Source organism: Perca fluviatilis, chromosome 21 (genome assembly GCF_010015445.1).
Source record: "Perca fluviatilis chromosome 21, GENO_Pfluv_1.0, whole genome shotgun sequence".
NCBI classification, from domain to species: Eukaryota; Metazoa; Chordata; class Actinopteri; order Perciformes; family Percidae; genus Perca; species Perca fluviatilis.
The window spans coordinates 24,559,559-24,584,365 of NC_053132.1; the positions used below are offsets into that span (position 1 = coordinate 24,559,559).

The window sequence follows — 24,807 nt, forward strand, 5'->3', positions numbered from 1 at the left end:
ATATTAATAAATGACCTGTTGATGTTTGAAAGCCTCGAGATTTTCTAATATTGCACCTGTCAATACAGAAGGAAATATTCTGGAGCCTATTTTGCCGTCAATACTGCCGACGTTGTCTTTTCTGTAATCAGATCTGTAGATATTTATGTTTAACACAGTATTTCATTTTATCAATGAGAAACATACAGTACATGTGTACAGACAAGGCTAGCAGCAGCATTTCTGGTGTGTAAAGACAGAAAAATCCCCGCAGCTGACACACAGCAAGCAACGCTCACGCCCACGCAGGCAGTGTGTAACCCGGTCCTAACTTTGCTATCTGTCTTATAAAACCTCCTTGCTTCTCTCCAGAATCAGAAGACCGAGAGATGCAGGTGGAAGTCTGTCTTGAGGCAGCAGGATTTAGCTAGCGCAATCTATTCTTCTTACCTATTATTTAGACATTATACTTATACTAACGCTAACTCCGCGTTAGTACTAAAGTTACTTTAAAACACTATTCACAACACTGACTTGAATTGAACCCAACTAATAGCTTAACTGTTGGTACTAGCGAGCTAAGCTAGGTTTGGTTTAGGTTTAAGCAACCGAAAGCCGACCCTGTTAGAAATGTATAACGTTACTAGCTAGCTAACGTTCCCGCAATTACGAAATAGTAGCTAGAATCACACAAGTATTTTAACTTAGCTAACGCTACCGGTCTGAAAATCTTTTCGAGGTTTAAACGCGGTAACCTTAGCCAAGTTAGATACCTGCTTAGAAAAGTACCGCATTTATCAGCTAACGTTAGTCTTAGCTAACGGTAACCTTGCTGCTAGCTAAGCAGAAGCTAGCGGCTAACGTTAGCTTTGGGCCAAACTGTTGTCAATAAAGTAACACTGCCTACCTTATCCACTAATGTATCACACAATTATACAATTACACAATTTATATTTTAAGTGAAAAAAAGGTTCAAACTTGCCTGTGCGGACCAATTGTAGTGTGGGCTCCAGGTTTCATGCAGCTCCGCTGCAACAGCCAGTGCGGGGATCTGATGACTTCAAGTGACTATCTTCAACTCGGAAAGTTGGCTTTCCCGCATTTCACAACAAAGACATATGAGTTATCAGAACTTTCTCCACTTGTTGTGGACATTTAAATATAAATTGTGCATCCCAACTGAATTATGTATTTTGTAATGACTTACTAAATGCCGTTGAATCATACAAATTTGAACTTTTGCTGGAGCGACTTACATTTTTTAGTCAAATATTAATAATTTACATTTTCAATTCTTAAACACTTAAAATACTTTTTCATGTCAACAATATTAAGTTGGAGTTTTTACAGTGTAGAGTTTGCTATGGTAAAACTCAGGAGCTGACTTCTGGATACATGAAGGTTCGGGAGACTTTGATGACTTACACAGAAGCATTTGATGGAATCTGGATCGAGGAGAAATTAGGCAAACAGCACATTTTAACCACAATGTGTTATCGTGTAGTGCCGTCTCAACCCACAGATGCATATATCCCTCGCTCAAGCTGTCAAGTTTGTGTTATGCCTATAGATATTGATGGAACCAAAACAAAAGAGTGACACTTTTTGTGAACAAGAGGGTTGAGCTGGGGAGGATGATGTGGCCAAGCCATTGTTACTTATGGCTGCAATGGCCATGCGCTAAGCTAAACGCTAAAGAGGTAAAGTTGCCGATTTTCAACCCTTCTGAAGCGAGTCATCCAGTGAAGATATACAGTCGGGTAAACACGGATCAGTAAACTTTCCCTTAAGTTAACGCTAACACTCATATTAGCTAGCTATCTTAGTTGGCAGGACATTGAACAAGACATTTTTAGGCAACCAAAATGTTCCAATTAACTTTGATGAAGTGAAAACAGACAGTGGGAGGGTCATTGGGGCCACAAACTCATTATGAAAATGTTAATTGAGGTACTAAATCAAGTGAGAAATAGGGTCTTTTTTCCATAGACTTCTATAAAAACACTTATTTTTGCAACCAGTGGAGTCGCCCCCTGCTGGAAATAAAATGCACTTCTACATTAGCACACTAGCTTTCCTTTTTTTACAGTTTATAGGTTGTTCTAATGGAAAATTCTCAAATGCTGGCCATTCAGCTTTGTTCCATTAGAGGTATCACAGAAAGCAACCCTAAAGAAACAAGAAATGATAAACACAAATAATCTGATATGGCCTTGGCTATAGTATTATAAAAAAGCACATAAATACATAATATATAATGGAAAAACTTCACTTAAACTGAAAGTAATATCAGTATAGAACATTTGCCTAGGCTGTTCAAAGAGGACTCTTCATCAATTGGCCATATCTCAAAACCCATTAGAGCATGAAGACTTTTAAATTAATAGGCAATAAATTCCCCAAACAAGAGAATCTGAGTCAAATGAAAGCAGATTTAATTCCCCCTCAGGAAGGTAGGTACATTAATTATTAATAATAAGCAATAGGATTTTCTCCACAATATATGAACAATTTTACAGTAATAGCAAACACAATCACAGATCACCTATATTTCAATTCAAATCAATTTTATTGAACAGTTATCTCGAGACACTTTAGAGATAGAGTAGGTCTAGACCACACTCTATAATTTACAAAGACCCAACAATTCCAGTAATTCCCACAAAAGCAAGCATTTAGTGCATCAGTGGCGATGAAAAACTCCCTTTTAGGCAGAATCCTGGAATGGTGAGGAAAACTTCCTTTTAGGGAGAAACCTCGGACAGACCCAGGCTCTTGGTGGGCAGTTGTCTGCCAGTGCAAGTTGGGGGTATGATGAACAGTGGCAATTATAGTCACAATAAAGATAATGGAACTATGACTAGAAATAGTAGTTGTATTAGTTTGTGGCGTAGCAGGGCACTGCAGGGTGTAACAGGGTGTAGCAGGACATAGCATGACATAGTAGGGCATAGCCAGGCATAGCAGGGCACTGCAGGGCATAGCTGGACATAGCAGGGCACTGCGTGGCGTAGCAGGGCATAGCAGGGTGTAGCAGGACGCCTAGTCAGGACCACAGAGACAGCTGCAACCATGATTTAGGTGCCACCCTAATCCAGGGAAAACTGCGGGGCAAGAAAACATAAGGGCATACATAAGATAAGGGAACAATCTCCACAGAGCTAGGTTAGTAACAAAAATTTGCCCACAGATGAAAAGAGAGAGGAGAGAGGAGCTCAGTGTGAAAGGAAGTGCCCTGGCAGTCTAAAACTATAACAGCATAGCTAAGAGCTGCAGAGAAGCAGAGATAGGTAGGGGGCGGCCGTGACTTTGGCTACACACCCTCCCCTGCCGGTCTAGGCGAACACTGCAACTCCTCACTCCCTAACTATAAGCTTTGTCAAAGAGGAGAGTTTTAATTTACTCTTAAATGTGGTGACGGTGTCTGCCTCCTGAACCCAGACTGGGAGCTGGTTTCACAGGAGACTATAGGAACCACAAGTAACTCTGCATTCTGGAAGCTCAGTACTCTAGTGGTACAATACGGTACTATGAGCTCTTCCAAGATATGATGGTGCTTGACCATTAAGAGCTTTGTAGGTCAGGAGAAGGATTTTAAATTCAGTTCTGGATTTTACAGGAAGCCAATGCAGAGAAGCTAATACAGGAGAAATATGATCTCTTTTCTTAGTTCTTGTCAGAACAAGCGCTGCAACATTCTGGATCAGCTGGAGGAATTATTTGGGCAACCTGATTGTAAGGAATTACAATAGTCCAGCCTGGAAGTAACAAATGCATGGACTAGTTTTTCAGCATCTTTTTGAGACAGGAAGTGCCTAATTTTGGCAATGTTACAAAGGTGAAAAGGCTGTTCTTGAGGTTTGTTTTAAGTGGGCGTTAAAGGATATATCCTGATCAAAAAAGATTTCTGAAAGTAGTGCTGGAGGCCAGGGCAATACCATCCAGAGTAGCTACAATATATCTTTAGATAATGAGGTTCAGAGGTGTTTAGGGACCAGCACAATGACGTTGGTTTTGTCATTTGAGTTTAACATCAGAAAATTGTAGGTCATCCAGGATTTTATATCTTTAATACATGCTTGAAGTTTAGCTAACTGACTGGTTTCGTCTGGCTTCATTGATAGGTATAATTGTGTGTCATCCGCATAATAGTAAAAGTTAATTGAGTGTTTCCTAACAATGTTGCCTAGAGGAAGCATTGGTCCAAGCACTGAGCCTTGTGGAACGCCATGGCTAACTTTAGCGTGCCTGGAGGATTCATCGTTAACATTAACTAATTGAGATTGATCAGACAAATAGGACTTAAACCAGTTTAGTGCGATCATGTTCCAACTAAATGTTCCAGTCTCTGTAACAGGATGACATGGTCAATAGTGTCAAAGTCCTTTGTCTGAAGCAGTTAGAAGGTCGTCCACCAGTGCTGTCTCTGTGCTATTATGCATTCTAAATCCTGACTGAAAATCCTCAAACTATTGCTATGTAGAAAGTCACATAACTGATTAGCGACTACCTTCTCAAGGATCTGAGAGAACTGTGATCAAGACAATTTTTAAGTCGTTTGACCTGCCATTCTGCTGGCTGATTGATTAGAAATTATCAGAGGGAGATTCCTGGACATTAGGCATGTGTTCAATCAATCAAGGTTTCTGAAGTAGTCGCTCTGTGCTGGAAAGACTCATCCAGCCTGATTTGCTTTTGGTCAAGTGAAATGTGACACAGGGATATAAAGATATCCGTGCTATATTTTTCCACCTTGACACGAATAGACAAGGGGAAAGCCACGAAATGAACACACACACAGGAAAGATTGTATCAGAGAGCAATAAAAAGAACACACACACACATACAGGAAAGAGTGTATGAGAGTGCAAAGAGGGAGAAGGGATGAAAGAGAACCAATAAACCCAACCTTTGATCTTCCTAGGGTGAAATCAGAAAGCTAAAGAACAGTTGTTCAACAGGTGTGGGAATAAGAACAGTTAAGGGAGAAGACATGGAGAAGACAAGAGGGGTAATGTGGCTTTGCTGGCAAACCCAGAGTAGGAAAAGCGCTCCTGTGTTTTCCATGGTCAAGCCGCAAGTGGCTTGCTTTGATCAGGTTTTGTGATTTTGGTTTGGCTTCTAATTTTTTTCAGAGAGCACAGGTAATGCCTGTAAATTGAGGTACCATAACATAAGTTACGTCATGTCATGTTACTCAGCAGAAGGCCTCACACATTTCGGTAGGCCCGTGGAGATGTAGAACTGTTACTCAATAGCAATCTTTCAAACGCTCCCATACTTTTAAACGGGGAGATTTTATGAAGCAGAGTTCACCGTTGTAATATTGGGCAGTCGGACCAATGGCATGGTACCCTTTCCAAGAAGGTTGGTAACAGGTCAATGCTTTATATTTGATATTCTATTTGTGACTTTAAAAGGAAGGAATAATCTCAGTTTCAGCTCTAGTTTCATCGCCTACAGTGTGACTTTTTCAAAATACGGGAGGTGTGGGGGTACACAGAGGACAAGGCTGAGGTGTGAGGGTGGGGGTAGGGTTAGGGGCACATGTAGGATTTTGAGTGAAATGCAGAGGGTGTGATAAAATGTAAAAGACTTCAATAAGTAATGGAAAAAAAGTGTGTTATGATGTCATGATTTTAATTCTTAACCCTACTACATACAGTAGGTCGACACTGTCTTTTTTAATTCATCATGGAATTGCAGTGTCTTGATAACATAAACAAATAATTATGAATCCAAAAATCAACTGTCCATTTGCTTCACAACCTTTGGACCCATCATCTCGCTGTAATCGGAGCTCGTTAGCCAACAGTTAGACCTTTCTAAAAAGTCCTTTGTTGTCTTTGTAGCCCTTCCAGAAGCTCAGTAATCCGGCCGTAAAAATTATTCCAGAGCGATAAATCTACGATTGAGCAGCTATTTACTTTATTTAGCCATCTTTTTGTACCAAAGAACGATCTATTTGTGTTAGCCAGGTTCCATCTTGGATTGTGGCATAGGATCAGGTAATCCTTCTTACTTTTATGCCGGTTTTTCAAAGCAACATTGGATTGGATCACCCTTATCCAGATAGACAGTGCTCTAAATGGGACAACATATCACAATGTGGGCTACCAGCTATGTAAAGAACAGGTAGGAGAGCCAACATGGGGTCACTGTAAGTGTTTCTTATTTTGAGACAAAACACAAAAATAACATAACCATCCACTTCCATTCATAATTTCTTTTATGACCCCTCATCTGAGTTACAACAAATAAAAACAAATATACATTAACAAATATATTGCGGATATTTTGAAAATGTCTTAAAAACAAAACAAAAGGCTAAATGTCCAACAGTTTACAAAATAAAGAATGTTCAGGGTTCTTCTTCATCTGAGGAGGAGAGACCAGCATTTCCAAGCCCTGCTTTTAGGAGGCGGATCTGAAGTCTGGCTTTGGTTTGCTGCAGTTTGGTCAGCTTGATTTGTTCCTCTGCCAGGAGTATCTGTGCTTCTGCTCTTTCACTTTCTCGTTTAGACATAGGGACAAGATCATTTCTATTTTTATTTTATTTTTACTTTACTATACTGAATAGCTTAATTGGTAGCCTATGTCTACTTCATCTACTTTATCACTGTTACAACGGTTACACAAGTCAAGTGCAAAATATAAATAAAAGTATATACACTACATGATACAAATGTATTATTTGACCAATTTTAAAGTTTTACTACATTTTCTTCCTGGAATCCACCTTGAAATCCTACCCCCTGTTGGGATCAGGATAATCCTGTTTTTTTGGATCAAAGTTATCCAAATCCTACTGACAAGTTTTGAATAACACAAACTGAAGGTTTGATCCAGATTAAAACTAGGATTGGATTCCGTAATCTAATCGGATTTCAGAATCCTTCTTTCCCTTTTGAACAACCCATTTTCAAGATTTGATCCAATCCGATAACCAAAATCCGATCAGATTACCTTTGAACAACTGGCCCTAGAGGATCAAATGAGTGTGATTTGGCCTACTGATGTCAAATAGCAGACAGATAATGCATTAGAGGTGACACAACTAACCTTTTTGGATACAAGTGTATGGACTTTTCTGGAAAAAACACCTAAATAGTTTATATGTGTTAGTTACAGAGTTTATTTTTGTTTCCCTGATTGCCAACACTTGGGAGAACAATTTTGAAAAGGCAAAAGTCTTTATTGTTGCCTGTGTGATTTCAATACATTTCTGTGATATTTCATTTCCATTTAGTCTTTTCTTTTGTATCTATAGTCATATAACAATTTATACATTCATGTGACATCCCTGCAGCATGCATATCCTGATAGCCCAGGTTCTCCTGAAAGAAACAATGTATATAACTTGATTGTGCATAACAGGGTTGAGGCTATACAAGCATTATTACACTGGGAGAACAGGCAAACCAAAGATGGGGAAAAATGTGGTTTTAATAGTGGTATTCAAATAGTCTACTCCAAAATGTTTTTGTGTGCTAAGTTTCAATTGTTATATTATTTAATGACTACCACCTTACATGCAATAAATACTTTCAGCATTAATCATTCATTCCCATTTTTCTAATCTCATTGCTAATTTATCTTAGAACATATAAATACAGATTCTCAAAGAGCATATTATCATTTTACAACAGAAACTCAAAGCTGCTACAAAAATATATATATTCATTAACAATGGATCAAAAGATTACTTGTATGTGAAAGGGGTAGCTTGTAGTGATAAAGCCACATAGAATTATCACCCAACTCAGGTCACCTCATTTCAATGGAGCTTTATAACGTCTTTTAGCTCATTATTTTGGTTTTACGGCCCCCAACTTTACTGCTTTGGTTCACTCACCACTAATTAACCATTAAAGCTCAAAAAAACAAAACACTCTACACTACCTGTCCAGCATTAAACTCCAAACAGATAAAGTTGACAAATAGCTTGTGAACGCATCGGAACATTTATCAGTTCAAGAGCCAGATATTTCCCTCAGGGGTTGTTAAAAACCAAAAAATACATTTGCCAAGTGGCCAAATATTCTCCAAGTGAATGCTAATGTTGCTCTGTATCTGTTGGATGTTTAAATAGGCAACTGCCTGCTAACATGTGTGCCATATCAACTTATAAGATCTTAATATGGCCCAAAAAATCAGTAATTGCAGGTTTGAAGTGAGCCAATGTGACATTTAAATGAAGACACGTCATAGAAACAAAATGTTGAATGTGTAAGTATCCATTTACGATTCAATACACTTAGGAGTTGTGCTGCTACATCTTCACCTCTACTTGTTTAGGCAGCTATGGCCAGTGGCTAACGTTAATGTTAGCTAGCTTTCGATAGATATTACTGCCATTTCTGACTCATTTCGCTGACTCTATTCGTCTTTTCTACAGTACTTGTGCTTCTTTTACACTACTTCTTATCTTGTGTCACATGTACACATTTGATTTAATCAAGAGTAAAACAATAAGCAAAGACATTGCACCTTACCAGAAGGTGTTCGTTTTCCCTGTTGTTTCAATTTCTCACTGTACTGAAATTACAACTTGTGGCCACAGTGTCCACTGTTCAGAAAGAGGAACATAGCTTTAAAGCAACACTATGTAACTTTTCCCGCTTCGGTCCCCCTACAGGTTGGAAGCGGAATTGTCCATTACATTACATTATGCAAGTTTGCCAGATCCAACCTGATCTCACAGAATTCTGTAAAATGAACACGGGCCCTTAACTCTAAATCCGTGGCAGTTTCACGGAATTGCAACAAAATCCGTTAAACTGCCACGGAATAATTCCGTTAAATGAACACGGATCGCCAACGGATCGTCAAATTCCGTGATGGGCTCACGGAAGAATTCCGTGAAATGAACACGGATTGCCGAAAAAGAAACACGGGCTTACGTGACACGCAAGAAGAACGGAGCGGTTGGGTTCAGGAAAAGGTCGTGGGTGGGCTTACGGTTCTGTGACACACGCGGGACATGCTTATAAAAAAAACAACCCAAAAAAAAAAAAACACAACTGACAAATGCCACACGCGGGACACGAACTCTGGTCTCCTGGGTGAAAGTCCTGTGTTTTACCCATCCTCCACCCCAACCAACCCCCTCATGCGGAATTCCGGCCTTACATACTGCTCACTACCGTGCTACGTCATCTTCTCATTGACTTTACATTGGTATTGTTTTCCGTGGTGGCCACACGGAATTTTCACACATTCCGTACCACCACAACGGAATGAGCTGTTACCAGTCCGTGCCCATTTTACGGAATTCAGTGAGACCAGTCTGCCAGATCGGGTAGCGGATCTGTAGTTCGAATGAACTGGACAATATAATGTAATGGACAATTCCACTTCCAACCTGTAGGGGGACCGAAGCGGGAAAAGTTACATAGTGTTGCTTTAAACTGTGTTTAAAATCAAAGCTTTTACATATCCATATAATAATAGAGTGCTCAGTTTGTATAAGTTCAGACTAATATGACAAAGGGCATTAACAGCTCTGAAGGGAGCCTCATCAACAGTTGAGCCAGACTTGTCAAACTTTCCTTGACTCCTAGTTCTGCTCTGGGGCGCATAGTACAAGTGCCGAAGCAAAGTCTAAGAAAACTTTGAATTTTTACAGGCAGACGTGTGTTGAGGTTCCTTGTTGATGTGCCAGTCTTTGATGGAGTGACATTTGAATATGTGATGGATCAAAGGGTTGCCCTTGTTGCGACGTCGAGGATTTCTCTTTGACGTATCCCAGGAGTAAAACAACTCTCAGCTCTGTACCATCTTCCTGTGATGCAGACAGCATTACAATTCCTGTATATCCTACTTTAAAAGGAAGCTTTTCCAGCTACCTTTCCCTACCTCTCTTGGTTCTCTTCTAGAAAAATACCTTAGCCATACAGTATACTCTGGCACCCTGCAAAAGCACCAGGCAGATGTAGACATCAAGAAAGGTTTGTCTGATCTTTACTTCATTTATAGGAACTGTTCAGGCTCATGGAAGAGTAATGCCCCTCTAGTTAATGACTTGGAGACTCACGAGAAGACCTCGGCACATATGCTCAAATAGGCACATGTAGCTGCACAAAGATAAAACATATTTATGACTAAGCACTACATAAGATAAAGATAAAAGCTTAACACCTAAATATTGTGGGCCTATTATAATTCTCCCTTTATTCAATGAGCACACTTCATTTTATATATTTGGGGTCATGTAAATATACACATATAAATCACAAGATAGCATAAGTATTTGTTAATTATGAAGTCACATCATAAGAACATGTACAGTAACACCAAACAAAACAACTTTTGGTTATGTTGTAATTTATCGCTCATGATTATCAGGCACTTCTGCCATAGCAGAGTGCCTCTCATCCAGTTTACAGTGGGATATACATTCCCATAATCCAATGCTTTTATCTTGGTTTGTTCAAAAGATACCATCTACAGAGGCTTGACAGAGGTACACGGTATCTTTGTACACACACTGAAATCCTTCCATCTGTCTTCATTAAATTGGATAAGCTGGGATGCAACTACTATTAATAGGATTTCCAACTATGTCAGTTTAGCTTTAAGAGTGATACAGATATTGATCTCTACTCAAGAGCAAAACAATGTGATAGTAATTACCCGTTATATTTCAATAGCATAAGTAAACTGCAAGATATCATATCTCAGTTGTCATATAAATGTTTGGTTTGCATTGGCAGCAACTTCATACAGTTCTGATTTAGCGCTTATAGAGTAAACTAAATAGCAGTAAATAGTAATAATAGTACTATTATTACTATTTACTGCTATTTAGTTTAGTTTAGCGAGGCTGATATCAATGAGATTAAATCACAAACATGTTGGATTACATGCAGCATTGTTTCCTCTGAGTTCCCCCCTGTGTAGGGTAGTTTAAATCCAGTGTGGGACAGGCAGATTAACAAAGAATATGTTTACAGCATTTACTATCTAACGGGGACGCTATGGGACCGATTGGCGGGGATTTGCTGAGGACAAAATACACATGGCGATACACTGGTAAAAGCAAATTACGTTATGTATCCAGCTAATTTAAATAGCTCAGGTTACTGTATTGTGTGAACAGTTAACTTCATTTGTATGTGGTGTTTTCTTTTGCGGGGGGCAAATGTTCCACCAAAACAAGGTCCTTCCCGAGACCATTTAGCAGAGCCACCATCTCTGCATCTGGAGCTTAGCGCTGCCCAAGAGGATTGTGATTGGTTTAAAGAAATGCAAACATCCCAACAAACTGGAATGTACTGGAAGTGGTGTAGACAGACCTTACTCCACAGCGCTGTGGAGATAGGTCTGGCAATGCAAAACTAACTTTCATAGAGAATCTTGAGAATTAGAACTTTAATCAACTGCAGCACGAACTTTGACACGTCTCCCCGGAGCCATGTGAACACTTAAGTTTGTTACTGATATTACTTACTTACTTATAATGGCATATCGGGCTTGAGCTGTGTTATTTTAGAGGATAACTGGCATACTGATAGCCTAGAAATCTAGACGTACCCTAGCGGCAGCAAATTTTATTTTCAGCCAGGGAGGTCTAGGCACTGTCCGTTGGCTTAACGAGCTGGAAAAACCAAAATCTGGTCAGGCCAATCACATTGTGTATAGAGTCGGTGGGTGGGCTTATGGCTGCTGCTGCTGCTGGGAACAGCGGTCTTCTGGAAGACTTGGAGTTAAGCTTTTCTTTGAGAAAAGAACAAAGAACGGCACAGAAATCATTCTTAAAAAAGGAAGATGTGTTCGGAGTTTTGCCGACCGGATACGGCAAAAGTTTCAAGTTTAATCTATCAACTAGCTCTGCTACCTTCTTCGTTGCTCTGCCTGGTTGTAGCGCTATCCTATTGCGTGCAGAGGGAATTTGAAAGACAACCGTTTATCCCGCCCCTCCTACTGAGCTCCGTCAATGGTGAGTTCCCAGACCCAACATCTTGATGTGGGTCTGGCTTGTCAGGCTAGCATACTGAAATAAATTAGAAAAACATTTTAATTAAGATAAATATATATCATTACATGCCTAGAGTGTGAACTGTTATATAACTTGCATTTCTAATTTATAAAGTTAAAATTGAAATTACACACATTTTGTGCAAGTATCTGGTAAAATAGATACAGTATAAAAGTCTTTCCCCAGCTACTTGGTATACAGTATTCATGGAGCTGACAATTTGAATATGAATTAAAGAAAAGCGCACATTTTCCTGTCAGAGTTAAAGCACAAATGTGTAAACAGAGACACACATGCCCGCACACACACACATCATCGACATACTCTCATTATTAGTGGACTGTGTGCATTGGTGTAATTGCATGTACGGTCGAGGCCTGCAAGCCAAAGATAAGAAGCAGCCAGCGTGTTAAGCCAGGTGGGATAAGCCAGGTCTATATGTCCTGCCAGAGAGGGAGCGAGCGAGAATCAGAAGCCGTAACAGCCAGGGAACCAGCAACACTGGCACACAAGCCCTCATGTTCCAAGAACTGGAACTCAAACTTTAAACCAATCTTTTACCCAGACGTTCAGCCTGCATCTCACCCCTGCCCAGCCACACACACACACACACACACACACACACACACACACACACACACACACACACACACACACACACACACACACACACACACAAGATTTAACTTTCTGCACCTCTCAAGGGATTTTTCACCCAAAAGTAATTTATTTCAAATTTAAATTGGCTGCCACCTAGGTTGAATGTGATCCTGGGTGTGTGAAATACATAACAATAACAGCTCTGATGACCACAATAATTACCCCGGTAATCTTTCTGCTTCAACTTTGCAGTCATCTGAATTCCTGGTAGACAAATTCTCCTTTCAACATTTCAAATAACATAATACAATTCTTTAAAAACCCCTAGAGGATGAAAGACGCACCAGCGAGTCCAAATGATGTTTGACAAAATTCCTACTCAAATAGCAATATTATAAAATTACATTTCAGACATTAATTTACTATTTCAATCACATACAACCTAAGACTTTGGTGAACTCAGTTCAAGCACTGAAACAATTTGTACAACAATAAGTTATGGCTTGTTTTCAAAAGAGATTTGAGGATTCAGCTTGAATGCCAAATTACCTCTTTACACAATGGTCTAGAAAAGAATGTGGGCATCACTTAGTGGTAAGCTGAGTTTGTTCTGAACATTTTGATATGAAACACGTGGGGATCAGTTATATGCAAATAGCCTAAAAAGGTCAATTTAAGCAGATGTGTGGAAATGCCCTTAGACCTGAGAGGGTTAAAAATGCAGCGTGTTGCAAGCAAGCATACTGAAGGTTGCTTCTTTTAACATCTGTGGAGTTGCAGGAAATGGCAGAGGAAACCACCGTCAGTCACTGAACCCTTACTTCCCTCAGCACATTGAGATCCACTTATGGTCCCCGATGAGCTCTTGATGATGAGGCCTTGGCAATGGGGGGCAAAGCTGCACCTCGCTGCCTGACGGCTGCTGCCAAGTGGGCTATAAGGTGGTTTGGCTGCTACTGACAGAGCAAGGGAGGTGTGATGGAACAGGACAGTGGAAAAAAAATGAAGGAGAGACATTAATGGGGCTCACAGCCAGACTTGTCAACAGGTGGCCAATGAACAGCTGGACTAAAGGCCGGGGGAACAGAGTCATTCATGTTTCTATTTTCTGCCCACTGCTATTCAAACAGCACAGTGACATGACTCTATTACTGGAGCATTAGGGAAGAGGAAATATAACTGGCATTAATAATACAACCTCAGTAGGCAGTTCCTAGTGTGTTTTCCCTAGCCTAGGCTATGAGCTAGTTAAGCAGTCTAAGCATCAGACGACAAATCAACAATTAATTCAACTAGCCAGTTAAAGCAGCTGTCCATTCATCCATCCTGGTGGGAATGGCATTCGTTTTGCAGGTATTTGGTTAAAAACCAAAGAACTGAAACATTTGTTGGGGATTTTGACCTGATGATGGCGCTAGATGAAAAGTTAAGGTCACAACAAAGTGATTGCAATCCATCCTGAGGAGGACATTCATGTCTTAATTAAATTCGTTGTTTATAGTAGGAAGCTGATAGAAGCTGGGAGAATATGTTTTCAGGGCCTTCAACCAATAGTAACAACGAGCAGGAAGGCAGCCATACAGACACTGTGGAGAGAAAGACAGCAAGAGACAATACAAAGTACAAAATTTAGAGCAAACCGGTTGTCTTGTCATAACAAGGTAGCCACCTTCCTGCCAATCACATGGAGTATTTACCAAATCCACGCCATACAAAGTCAAGTCAAGTCAAGTTTATTTAAATAGCACATTTAAAACAACCAAGTTGACCAAAGTGCTGTACAAATTGGAGTGCACAACACAAACACTGAAATCATGCAAATGGAGCAAAAAATAAATGCAAAAAATACAGTACAATATCATATTAAGATGCTACAAACCTCTAAGAGCAACCAAAGGCCATTGAGAACAAATATGTCTTGAGATGTGTTTTAAAACTGTCAATGGAGGGGGAACATCTGAGACAAAGTGGGAGACTGTTCAAAGTAATGTGCAGACTTCCATCAATGGTGAAAGGCCATGAAAACAAGAAGACATGCCAGAGATACAATAATAATTTCCAGTTTATCCATTACTATCAGGAGCTGCAAAATAGACCTTTTTCACAGCAGACATTTTGACTTGTCATAGTAGGAAAAGCACAGCTGAAATTGATAACCTTAACGATGGCTCAATTCCATCAAGTGTCCCAGTAAGCTATTTCAGTGAGTCAGCATGCACAATACCAGGACCTCTCCTAAGTGGAACGCAGCCATCATTAATGGTTTTGAATACACCTGTGCTTTCCCTACTATGACATGTCAACATGTCTGCCGTGAAAAAGGTCTAAAGACATGATTATCCCAAAAATTGGAATTGAGATATGCCTGCTCAAATTGCTTAAATGAAAAGCTTACCGATAATAAACTCTGAGAAAACTAAACTCATTCCATTCATCATTTGCATATACTCCTCTAACACAGGCATACATGTGCATGAAAAACAACTCAGGGTCTATAAAGTTGCAGTGGGGTGAGAGTCAGTGTTACTAAGATTTTTTATTGCTTGCTTTGTCAGACCAGGTCAAGCAAGATGCATAATGTAATGGGCTATTTTTAGGGCTTTATCAGTGGATGTGTGCAGCCCATTATCCTGTGAGTCCAATTTCAATGTTGAGTGCCAACGCAGGATGTAGCGTATCAAGGCAGACAGCAAGGGTGTGGACGTCTTTAACCCTATCCAACGTTGACCAAACTGAAATTTGGTCAACGTGGTTGTGGTTTTGCCACAACCACAGTCTTCCCTAACCATAACCATGAAGTAGAAAACATTTTTTTGGAAAAAACAATAACAACCCGTACTAGATGGGTTTACAACATTTCTGTCTGCCAATAGGTTTAAGCTTACCAGGCTAATTAACACTTCTGAATTTTTTGGCCAAGTTGACTTGTATGTACAAGCCTATGTGATGTAAATTTAGTTCACCACAGAAGCGTGACATACATCGAGTCTGATGTGGTGTGTGTGCGTGTGTGTGCGTGTTCACTCTGACTGTCACAACCACGTTTGAAGGAAATTGGCCCCGAAAGTGCTGAAACATGCATCCCAAAATATCACTGACTCTCTTGATTAAGATAAGATGAACATTAATAATCCCATGCAGGAAGATTAAAGTCTCACAGCAGATAAAGTACAAGAACAGATGCATAGCATAGATAACTAATCTGTATAGGTGTTTGCAACCAACAGAGTGTAGAAAGTCTTTCATAATGAGCTGATTCAAACAAAAGATGGATTTGTTTTTGTTATGTTAGCTACTGACCCATGCACCCGGCCCCATAACTGCCTAATGGACTGTTACTGAACATACAAATTGCTCACATTTGCACTTTATCTTATCAGCCAAAGGTGACTTTGCCTACATATGTAAACAGTCCTACACAGCTGGTACACTGCTAACCCTACAGTATCACATTTAAAAAAAAAAGCAATAATCTTGGGTGCCTGCAATGTGACGTGATGGTGCAAAAGTTGATTTTATAAAGTTAAATCTATTCAAACACAGATCGATCAGACAGCCTAGCTTTAAAGTCTTAGTATTAGATTAAATCATTAAAGTAATCATGGAGTCTAAATATGTGAACTTCAGCTCTGATTGCAGCGGTATGCATTAAATAAACAGAGATAGAAATTAGATTAGGGAAGAGGAGAAAATGTCAAAGAGAGATATTAAATTAAAAACATGGTGTAGATTCTCTTTTTCAGTATTTTTCATGACAACAGCAATAGCACTATAGAGTGGGAAAGAAAAGTCTTTAAGTGCCCCTGTTGTCTGCCAAGTTTTGTGTGTGTGTGTGAGAGTGTGTATTCGGTATCTTTTAATGATAGAGCTCTCACATTTACAGGCCAGGGGGATGCTGGATGTTCCAGTGAGAGGTTCTTGTAAACTGGATGTGGAAAGAGTGACGAGAGCATGACTTCAAACTGCATCTGCTCATGCTAACAAGCAAGTCTCTCACATGCACACACTTCATTACGGATGTAAGTTGAAAGTATCGTTATGGTCCAATACTTTCAGTAAGACTTTGCAGTGAAATCACTCAAGACTTAATTAGTGGTTTAATTATTCTGGTAAAACTAGGATGCCTTGCATTTTTAATACACATTTTCTTTTTCTAAAATGATGTGGGATATATTATAGAGTTATATAATCTTTTGAATTTATAGCCATGCTTGCGGCTTTGTTCGAGACTGAAATATCTAAAATATTGGATGGATTACCATGACATTCATGGAGTATGAATTCTACTGACCTGGGTGAACCCCCGACATTTCATCTAGTGCAATCATCAGGTCAAAAAAACATGTCTAATACTGCCAAAAAATTTAGTTTATGTTCCTGTTTTGTTTGTGTTTTGTGCTAATTAGCTATTGTTACCATGCAAACTAAGATGGTGAACATTATACCTAGTTAGAAAACCTTTTGGCTTATGCGCCAAATTGTCCAATTTACATTCAAGTGACTGGGTGCCACTGCAATTTTTTAAATCCTGTATCTAGTTTGTATGTATTTTAAAGTCATCTCTTTTTTAATGGTGGTCTTTGGGTAAAATGCTTTTTGGGCTGTAAGGGATGTTTTTGTAGCAGTACCGGCAGCAAGGCTGAGTGGTAGTGCTATATGTAGCTCTCTTAATACAACTATGACCATGATGCAAGACTATTTATTGACCTTAAACAGTAACGGGCTGGCTACATTGCAAGCATAAAGTAGGCGGAGCAGATGTTCCGAACTACACTTCACTATAATCAATGAAAGTGGCTACACCGGACACGAGAGCAGTGCGTAGTGGTGCGTATGCTCCGCAGAGATCCGCTCTACAAGCGTAAAAATAGGACAGTCTTCTATTTAAATTTTTTACCCGAGGTGTGTGCGGCCGTTTTACACAGAAATGAATCATACAATGTCTATATGTCTTTTAAATTAAACAACCGATATGCAGGAAACGACTTAATGAGCGACTTAATGAGCATATTGGCAGTTTTTTGTTTTTATTCCTTGTTTCCTCTCCCCTGTGTCATTTCAGAACAGCTGACAGTAGATTGACGTTTCACAGCGCTGTGCCGGCTCCAAAAAACTGAAGAAGCAACAACAATCCCGAAGCAAAAGCTCAGCATCTCGCCTGCGACTCACACAATCCTACGCCATGTGTGCGCAGCAGGTGTAGCCAATTAAAAGATACATTCCGCAGCACATAGGCTACGCGAACAGTGTACATAAGTTACGCGATCAATGCAGCCAAAGTGTAAATCCTGGATTATTCGCTGGTTGGTTTACAACTCGCGGCCAAGTAAATAATCCAAAACATAACCCTTGTAAAACTGCAAATGTATTCACTTCGGTTTTATTAAAGATTGATAAAACAAGGTGACATGTTAATATTTTAGAGAGAGATTTGGACTGTTTCCATGTTTCTATCTTAGCGCTAAGCTAACCATCTCCTGTCTCAAGCAACATATTTAGAGTACAGACATGAGAGTGGTATTTTTCCATCTATAACTCTTATTAAGAAAGTGAATACGCGTATTTCCAAAATGTATAGAACTATCTCTTAATTATTCAGTGTGGCTTTATAATGATATGGTTTGTTGCTAATGGAATGTGTATGTCAAATAATGCACCTATGTATGCTCAAAGCTGCATTATAGACATCTTTATTATAATTCAAATAGGAAGTCCTGACCTGAACCATGCTAAAGGAAGTAGAGCCAGAAATAAGATGCTAAATATTTGGAAGAGCAACACCTCACAAGGCTGCTTAATTTACCATCTCATTTGTACTTTGTGCCACTTTTTTCCCATTGATGTTTTCAATTTCTTGCATCATTAATAAAATTGACCAAGGACCCTTTCTTTATTTTTTGCAATCTCAGTGAGCTTCACATGGTCAATATTAAACTTTTAGTTTAATACTAATAATATAATTTTAATGACTGGCATATATATGATTATGTATATTATGGTCATCAGCTTTCTCCTATGTCATTTTTTTCTTACCCAGAGTAATGATTATATTCTGTGGCCTTTTTTTTTGCAAATATTGAAAGAAACAAACCCTTTGATTAATGAATTACTTCTACAACATGCGGCAATCAGCAAATTCAATAAATATATCTGAGGTTTCCTTATTGCATTCAGATTACTGGAATTGTTGGGTCTTTGTAAATTATAGAGGGTGGTCTAGAGCTACTGTGTCTGTAAAGTGTCTTGAGATAACTCTTGTTATGATTTGATATTACAAATAAAATTGAATTGAATTGAATAGATTACATTCACCACAGAGATGACCTGACTTGATCCACACTGAAGAAAGTAGAACAAGACATTAGATGGGTCCTTAACATATTAATTATGGTTGCTGGGTAATTGAGGTCTTTTTTTCATGTCAAATTGAGTGATATACTTACAGTACAATCTGGGAATAAACCTTGTGACGCAGATGAATAGTCACTGAATGAATGAATTTGCATCTGACCCACTTCCATTTGACTTGAATAAGCTCAAGGGGAGTTGTAATATGCAGTACAAAAGTGAGCTGTGAGAAGACATTTAGTAGCCGGACGTTGTCGTACTCAGATTCTAGTCAGAATGTGAGTCTGATACTGCTCCATTGGGCTGCGATTATTGGGCGTGTGTCAGTACCCGATCTGTTCCACCTGCACAATCCGTTCTGCGCATGTGCAAGATCACACGTATGCCATGACGTAGGCGCAGATGATAATGCTGCGTTCATTCCACCACCACCTTGGAATAACGGCACCGCTTCCACCTGCACGATCCGTTCTGCGCATGCGCAAGATGTTCACACGCTAGCCTCCAGCTAACGTTAGTTAGCTAATAGCTAATTCGGCGGACCGCTAGGTGATTATAGCGGTCTGCCGTTAGCCTCCCCCGGGAAGCTAACGTTAGTTTAGCTAACGGTTAATTTGGCTAACCGCTAGCTGATTGCAGCGGTCTGCCGTTAGCCTCCACAGTTAAGCTAACGTTAGTTTAGCTAACAGCTAATTCGGCTAACCGCTAGCTGAGACAGCATGTAAACTTTAAAAGACCCTCAAAATAAAACTTGAAAATAAACGTTAACATATATAACAGCTGTTACGTCAGTTCTACTTTACTTGTGCTCATTTAAAATACAATCACTCAATACTTGTCTTTATTGTTATTACTGTAATGTCTTAATTTAGCTGTAGCTTGCTTTTCCCATTAAGTTTAACTTAACGTTATTTTAGACTGAATCTAGCTGCAGAAACAACGTAACCAGTGGGGCAGTGCCTGTTATTTCGAGGTGGCATGAACGCAGCATTATCATCTGCGCCTACGTCATGGCATACGTGTGATCTTGCACATGCGCAGAACGGATTGTGCAGGTGGAACGGATCGGGTACTGACAGCGTGTTCCAACAGAACCAGGAAAAAAAATTCCTCTGCACTCAATTGGATAGACCTTCAACCAATCAGAGCCATGGAGAGTCAAAGGCAGGCTTCGACCAACCCCCGAGGAACAGCACCATGTGGCCAACGGTGGAACTGCACACCTCTGGCCCAGAAATACTTTTCTACTTTACTACTACCAAAAGTAGTAGTAGTAGTTGTGAGAAGTTTAAACACTGACTTACTTCCTGAATGTCATCACCCTTATTTGATAGCTCCTTGACTCCTCGGTCCTCGGCTGAACCGGAAGTTGTTCTGTCTCTCCCCGGTGAAGGCCCGTCTCAGAGCTCTTATTTCTGCCCCGAGGACCGAGCATTGAGGAGGGATCGTCAAGGAGCTATAGGCGAGGATACACAAGAGCAGCCTTCCCGGAAGCCGCGCAGCTGAAAGAGTTACTAACTCCGCCATACAGCTGATGAATTAATGTGACGCTTCAGAATAAAGGACATCTCATCCTGCTAAAAACACATTTGCTCGTTTCCTCTCTCCTCCCATGATTTCCTCGCGTCTCTCCTGTGCCTCCTAAGTGGTGGAAGGGACTAAGACACGAAGAAAGGGAGGCAAGTGAAGGACATGAGGAGGCAATTTAACCTTCTATCACTGTTCCGGTCAAAAATTACCGATTTACACATTCCCTGTACCATAAATGTCATTTTTCATCAGATTGCCTCAAGACCTTATGATATCCTTCACAAAAGGCATTTGAACACATAACATTCATTGTGACTACTTTCTTTGCATTTTGAGTGATTTATGACTTTGTCACACTTCATTTGTTTACGGTCAAAAATGACCGCCATAGGAAATGAATGGGAAAGAGTATAATTTTCATCCAGGAGATAAAAGACATCTCCATACACACACTCCTACAACTTTCCTGTGCTTGTGTACCCATTAACAGGTGCAAAGCTTCCATTTGCAAGGGACACTGCACCATGACTGCAATTTGCCATTTGTGCGTGTGAACCACCAATGTTCGCACACGCACACACGGAAACACACACACACACACACACACACACACACACACACACACACACACACACTCTCACACACACGTGTGCATGCATGTGAACCACCAATGTTCGCACACACATGCATGCACGCACACACACACACACATGTACACACACTCTCTCACACAGACACACACAAACACACACAGACACACACAAACACACACAGACACACACAAACACACAGTTCATGTTGCCACTTGTGCATGTGAACCACCAATGTTCGCACACACATGCATGCACGCACACACACACAAACACACACCCACACACACACACACACACACACACACACACACAAGTTCATGTTGCGACTTGTGCATGTGAACCACTAATGTTCGCGCACACATGCATGCACGCACACACAGAAACACACAACACAAGTATTCTATTAAAACATTTTTTGGTCATTTTTAATTGGCATTTATGTTAAAATAAGACTGCCCAGTCAAATTTGACCTGAAACAGTAAATTAAGGGGGGGTAGCAACAAACAGTGTTTAAAGGTTAAGCAACATAAGATGCAGCGACTGTCTCACCTCCACACACCCGGCTGACTCCTGTGTAAAGTGGGCGTGTTTGCCGATTGTTCGGAAAAGTTGTCGAAGGCAGCCCTCTTTCAACGTCAGAAGGGTGTGCTTCATGTTTTCCATCCAGTCATCTGAAGCCACAAATAGAAGCTAATCTTTTGGAAAGGAGTCTGTGATCCAACCTACAGACATACAGTTAAAATAAGTGTGGTTTAGCATTTTGAGTTATGAGGAAATGACAACAACAGATAACCTTTCTTTTGTCAAAGAAACTCTAGTAGGCACAGCTGAGTGTGATGAAAAAGACTATGACTAAGCCTACAGCTCTGCAAGAACTCCACCCTGGGGAAATGTGCTTCATCTGAAGCGGTTATACATAATGTATGAGGATAAACTGTTGTGGTGTGTCAAAGTGCCAATAATGGCAGTGAAACCAAAGATGCCACACACACCGTTCACATCTGACACTGCCAGGCAATCCTGTTAACCATGCTCTCTAAATCATGGTATAATGATTTGAGTTTAAATGTGTGTGTGTGTGTGTGTGTGTGTGTGTGTGTGTGTGTGCAAACCAAAAATAACTGTGCCTACCTTTGTGAATGCACACAGGAACTGATAACTGCTTCTTTGCTATTTTTACATGCTGTTTCCAAAGAGAACATGCAACAACAGTGTGTGTGTGTGTGTGTGTGTGTGTGTGTGCGTGCGTGCGTGTGTGTGAAGGATTTACAGCCACAGTATTAATAGCCTGTCCTTTGTCACCCTGATAGATATGACCGAGCTGTGCTGGAAGAGGAAGAAAGGACAGAAGGAACATGTTGAAGACGACAAAAACACGAGCAGAATCTGATCTTCTCATCACCGCAACTGTGAAAGAGGATGAAGAAGACTGAAGATACTTTTGTATTTGCAGTTCAATGTGTGTGGACCAGCAGGAACTGAACGAGAAGCTGGTTTCTGCCGTTTCAGACTGTGCAAAGTAGACACCCTCAAGTCTGTATTTATTCGTCACTCCGAGAACCTCCTGTGGCATGAGGAGAAATATCAGCGTCTTACATAACAAAATGAGACTTTAACTTTTATGCTTTCTCGTACGTTTACTCTCTGTGCTTCTCAAGTGGCTTCGTGAAATACATGTAAAAGTGTCTTTGAAACTGTTATTTCTGTTACAACAGGGGAGTAAGATAAAGGCAACATTATAGAGGCATCAGTGGCTTCAAAAAAAGGGAAATGAATGTCAGTAAAGCTGAAGTGAACAAAGTGAAGCGTCTGATGTTTTAAATCAATGACATAAAATGCACGAAGGAGCTTCAGCTGCAGCAAAAGACTGATTTCGGAGGACAGCTTGAACGTGCCTTGCCGTATTTTAAGGCAGTGTTCAGACGGAGAACAACATTGCGTGGAAAAAAAAACACTTTCACACATTCCTAGCCGATTACTTTGCAGGAAGAACCCCATATTTTTTATTGTTTTCCTCACGGTAGATAAAGAGAAAAGATTGTCACAGTGCATTGATCTGTTTCTAAAACTTTTTTTCTTTGATTTTCTGGATAGCATTTCATCATGTGATACTTAATGCAACATGCCTCAACTAGCATCGCCATTTTTTTTAACAACACAGTGTAGTTTTTGGTCTGAACACCCAGTAAGTCTGGCATTATATATTTTTCTTGTTGTCAACAAATCCCATGAAAAGACCAAAACCAACAGTGAATGGATCCCACTAACTGTGTTACCTGTGTAGCCAAAGCATGACATATCTTCCTATGTGCTATAGACCTCAGTTATTGTCAAAAAAAGACTAAGGGGGTTTTCAGATCAGGGGCCTAGGCCCGAACCTGGGAACCCTTGAGCCAAAAGTCCAGTTTGTTTAAATAGTGTGAAGACTGTGTCCACTTGAAAAGAATGTATTGAGTACAGATAATGTGTACTCGGGTACGGTTAGCATCAGGTGTGAAAACCATCTGTACCAAAACATGGAAGTGGACTGCCATTTAAAGCAACTACAAGGAGTTTTTAACTGGTTATGAAACTCTCAATGTATAACTGATGCCTCTATATGACCTACATAAGAAAATGAGACCATGAGCGAAAATACTTTTTTTATAGCTATAGCTTAATGCTTGTCGCCGGGTTCGATTCAGACAGAAATCAGAAGGCAGCGACCAGCCTGCTGTGGACTGGCTGCAGTCGGAGCTGTGGCGAAAAAAGCGATCGGTCAATCTTACTCAGGGACTGTAATCTCAATCAATCAATAAATCAATCGTACCTAATATGAAAATTACCTAAGGGACTAGAGCCATGCTAGCAGCTCTGTGACGCTGTAGCTTTGAGCTAATGCTATCATCATTATGCTAACATGTGCACTATGACAAGGCTGCAATGCTAATGGTTACCAGGTATTTCTTTTTACATGTTAGTTAAGCATTTTAGCATGCTAACATAATGTGTTTTGAGTCAATTCCACATATGTCACGGCGCCCACACTAGAGTCCGAATTGGGCCGCATTTTTGTGTCCGTGCTCGGCCGGCATCTGACAGAGCTGTAACCGAGCCCGGCCCGAGCATTAAGATATTTATGTCCGAGCCCGACCCGAGCCGGACACAGTTGAAATCTTATTATTTTTCTCATACTAATGACACATGACGTTTGTTTGTGTGGAAAGCCCGCTTTTATTAAGCAACCGTATGAAGGCATTCGGAAATGTCAACAGATGAGCGCATCAGCACACACGGGGCAACAAGCGCACGTTAACAAGCTTTTTTTTAAGTTCAAATGTTCAATGCCTTATGGCGCTGATGTGACCGAGCCCGACCCGAACCCAAACAACATTTCTAAATATCTGTCCGAACCCGGCCTCGGTTCGGGTATCCGTCCTCTAGCCTACACATTGTTGGTTTTGGTCTTTTCAGGTTTGTTTTTTTGCATTTGAACAAGAGAAATGAAGAGAACTGGCTCCCTTATCCTATGTGCAATACAAGGTGTTCCTTCAATAAATGCGAACATCAGAACCTTGCTTTGAACCTTTAAAAATAAATTGTAAAAAGTCTAATCAAAATGTAATATATGTTTGAGAAAAAAATCTATTCCCTCATATAGATATTGTTGCTGATGTATTTAATCTGTTTACAGATGTTTGAATTCCTTTGCATGTCAATACTGCTATTAAATGTTACTGTTCAATGCTGTCAATTTCTACAACATCAACAAATGTGGGAAGCCACTGGTTTTCATA

The 24,807-nt window shown here is 40.1% G+C and overlaps 1 protein-coding gene across 4 annotated transcripts in view; it reads left to right on the top strand.

The window, feature by feature from the left end:
* The window catches only part of LOC120551770 (urotensin-2 receptor), an 82,185-nt gene extending 57,951 nt beyond the window's left edge, over positions 1-24,234 (top strand). For 2 of the 4 annotated variants that reach the window (XM_039789346.1, XM_039789348.1), the window contains exon 4: positions 22,342-24,234. The gene's annotated coding sequence lies outside the window, so the exon portion shown is untranslated. Of the gene's footprint in view, positions 1-16,442; positions 16,579-17,621; positions 18,500-22,341 lie in introns of those variants that run through there. The other 2 variants (XR_005637916.1, XM_039789347.1) reach the window with 2 other exon arrangements.
* The last annotated feature ends 573 nt before the right edge of the window (positions 24,235-24,807 follow it).